A 4,132-nucleotide genomic window follows, 5' to 3' on the forward strand; every position below is an offset into this window, starting at 1 on the left:
AAGAATTGAAAGAACATCATTAATGCTTAGAATAAACTCTTTACAATATGAAAGGAGTTTTACAATATATAAATTTTCTGAATTTCCAATTATGTTGTTCAGTCACTTAGTCTTGTCCAACTCTGTGACCGCATGAACTGCAGCACTCCAGGCTTCCCTGTCCTTCACTATCTGCAGAGTTTGCTCACACTCATGTCCACTGAGTTGGTGATGACATCCAACCATCTCATCCTCTGCCACTCCCTTCTCTTACCCTCAATCTTTGCCAGCATCGTGGTCTTTTCCAGTGAGTTGGTATTTCACATCAGGTAGTTACAGACTTTTTGACATTTTTTTAAAAAGTTACAGATTTTGGAAAATATGTGTTACTTTGACCATATTATAAAGAAGATAAGCATGCATCATTTTATTCATTTTATAGTTTTCTAAATGAGAACAGAAGAGCCAGATGATTCATTGGCTATTGCCCAGGAAAATACCAGTATACCAGCTACTACATGAAAACCTGATACAGTGATCCTGCTTTGAAATGTGTCCCTCCTTGGAGTTACCAAACTCGTGCTTCTATCGTGGCACTTAATGGTCCCAGGGAGTTTAGGGGAGCAACAAAGAGATTCACCCTCTCCATCTACTACCAAAAACAGACTCCACACACTTGAAAAATAAGATCATCTGAGTATGTTAGTTTCTCAAAAAGTTAAACAATTACCATATGATCCAGCAATTCCACTTTGGGGTATATACTCCAAAGAAGTGAAAGCAGAGATGTGAAAAGATAGTTGTACAACTCATGTTTATAGGAGCACTATTCACAAGTCACAAGGTGTAAGTAGCTGAAGTGTCTGTCCATTGACAGATGAATGTGTCAACAAAACGGTTTATATACACAATGGAATATTATTGAGCTTTAAAAGGAAATTCTCACATATGCTACAACACTGGATGAAGCGACATTAATGCTAAGTAAAATAAGCCAGTTACAGAAGGACAAGTACTGTGTCACCTAGAGTATGAGGTACCTAGAGTGGTCAAAGTCATAAAGACAGAAAGAATGGTGGTCGCCAGGGGATGGGAAGAAAAGGAAATGAGGAATTAAGTGTTTAATGGATAGTTTCAGCTGGGGAAGATGAATTTTGGAGATGGATGGTAGCGATGGTTGCACAACGATGTGAATGTATTTAATGCCACTGAACTGTACACCTAAAAATGGTTAAAATGGTGATTTTCCTAACATTTAACATGATTTTTTTAAAAAACAGTAAATTTGTGATACAAGCATCATGGTTCAGCAAATGAAATAAAACATGTTCCAAAGATGAGACCTGCCTGATGAATGGTATTACCATTAATTAAAGAATGTAAAGTCAAGTGTTAGTTGCTCAATTGTGTCTGACTCTTTGCTACAGACCTCCTACAGCCTGCCAGGCTCCTCAGTCCATGGGTTTCTCCAGCCAAGAATACTGGAGTGGGTAGCCATGCCCTTCTCCAGGGAATCTTCCGAACCCAGAGATGGAACCTGTGTCTCTTATGTCTCCTGTCTGAGCCACCAGGAAAGCTATGATGAAAGAATGTTCCACATCAAAAAAGATATTTGTTAGCAAAGAAACTTAAGAGAAAGGCAAATGACTTTTTTTTTTTAGCACAATTCAACCTATGAAAAACAAGACAGCTCTGTGACTCAAGTGGAAAGGGGTGCGTCAAGCCTGAAATATTAGCCATTAAAAGCACCAAACTCATTTCTATTGCTTCCATTCCATTATGCCAAACAATCTGGTTATAATTTGGATCTGGCTTTCATTGTAATTTGATCAACACAGAAAAGGTGAGGATCAGCAGGCTCAACTATCCTAGACCCTTCATCATTTCTCTTAATACATTAGTACTATGGTTTTTACATAGCAGTTTATTAGCAAATTGTGACTCAGCACTCCAGAGTCCAATCACTTCTAGACCTGATAAACTGATTTCAACCCTAAAAGAAAATCAGATGTTGAAACCCAATAAGCACACTATGGTCCTGCTAAACTGTGGATAAATCTGTGGCAAGCTGTCCCCTTCCCCAAGTGACTCCTCTCTTAATGCACATTTTCCATAATGCTGAATTGTAATTGCCTATTATCAGACTCATGGGGCTTCCCTGGTAGCTCAGTGGTAAAGAATCTACCTGCCAATGCAGGAGATGCCAGTTCAATCCCTGGGTTGGAAGATGTGCTAGAGTACCAAATGGCAACCCACTCCAGTATTCTCACCTGGAAAATTCCATGGACAGAGGAGGCCTTGCAGGCTACAGTCCATGGGTCTCAGAGACGGACACAACTGAGCATGCACACATTATTAGACTCCATTCCTTGAAAATAGAAAATGGATATTTTATCTTTTATCCCTAACTAGTAAACTGCCTAGAAAAGGGAAAGAATCCAATAAAGATGTGATATGTGAAAATCCAATTTAGTTATGACATAATTAGGATAAAGATTCTTCTATATAAAGTTTTCCTCTAAAGTTTACAAGTGGAAAGCTAAGCAATAGCAGAGAATGTGAACATACTTATAATTCCAAACTCTCAATTCATGTTGCAGTTACAGTGGTTAGGCCATGTTTTCTTGAGAATGCCCATGAGAGTGGCATTCAAACCATATGATGTGATCTGCATAAAAGCCCAGACAAGCCCCAGAGAGCATACATCTTTCCCCCAATAACTTCTCCAGTATAATAAAGAATGTGGAAGAATTATACCTTCACTTGCCAAATATCTAGGACTGGTGTAAGTGCCATTCTTTCCACTACCCATATCGTTCCTGTTGTTCAGTCTCTAAGTCATGTCCAACTCTGCGACCTACCAGGCTCCTCTCTCCATGGGGTTTTCCAGACAATACTGGAGTGGATAGCCATTTCCTTCTCCAGGGTATCTTCCCAACCCAGGGATTGAACCTGCATCTCTTGCATTGAGATGAGCCACTGAGCCACCAGGGAAGCCCCAAATTCCTTCCTAACATCCTTAAGTTCTGCTCTTTCACCTAATGCAGCATTCAGACTCGACAGCAGCCAAGGGTACCCAGATAAGGAGTGCCCAAATAAGGTATCTATTGATACAACCAAACACAGCAGGGATAATTCTGACAACACAGGAGAGCATTGGGATAATGTAATTCAAGCTGCAAGAAAAACAATACCAGATGTGAACGATTTTATGTTCAGAATAGATCCCAGTGTATAAGAGAAAGTAATTCCTGGCCTATCATATGCAATCAGGATGACTAATTATTCTTAACCTTTAGGTCTTAATTTTTCTTTTTTCCTCTTTTTGGGTCAACAACACATCTTAGGGAAAATATGAGCTATTTAATATTCTATCAGTTAAGAGAACAGACTCCAGGGCAGCTGGCCTGACTTCTAATCCTAGTTCTGCATTTACTAGCTGTGTAACCTGCAAATCACCCGAACTCTGTTGTCCAGTTGTCTCATATGTAAAATGAGGGCAGTAACTACCTCATGGGGTTGTTACGAAGATTAAATCTGCAACAGTGCCTAGCGCACAGTAAACTCCACTTTATTGTTAATTATGTGCATTATTTCATACATAAATGAAATTTTTGATAAACATTAAGTTCTACCTTAAAAATTCTTAGTAGTGCTGATAATCATAAATTTCATACCTGGTGATTATGAATTACATATCTGCCACTAGACCATAGCTGTGACTTTCCCTACCTCATACCAAGACCTTCACACCAAGAAAGGCATAAACATGAGCCAGCCTTGTCCAGCCTTGAATTTATAAAGACCTTGCGGTAAGATCTTAACGCCTTGCGGGGAAGAAGAAAGAATAGATTCGGACAAAGCTATTCAAATGGTAATAAGTTCACTCACGAATAAAAACAAAAAAAGACTGAAGGAGGTTAAAGAATAGGAGTACATACTATGGTGAAGACTGCCTCCAGAGTAAGCAAAGACCATACTTTTCTCACAGTGGCGTCCAAATTCCAGCCTAAGGCAAAAATTTTTTTTTTCTTTTACTGTAGCGTACGTAGTGTTCAGAACTAAATGCTACGTAGTCGAATCTGTGCTCTCGTAGTCGAATCTGTCTCCGCTGTATCAGTCAGTAGCCGTGTGACCTTGCAGACTACACCTA

The sequence above is a fragment of the Bison bison genome, unplaced genomic scaffold, assembly GCF_000754665.1.
Source record: "Bison bison bison isolate TAMUID 2011002044 unplaced genomic scaffold, Bison_UMD1.0 scf7180017864485, whole genome shotgun sequence".
In the NCBI taxonomy this organism is placed as follows: Eukaryota; Metazoa; Chordata; class Mammalia; order Artiodactyla; family Bovidae; genus Bison; species Bison bison.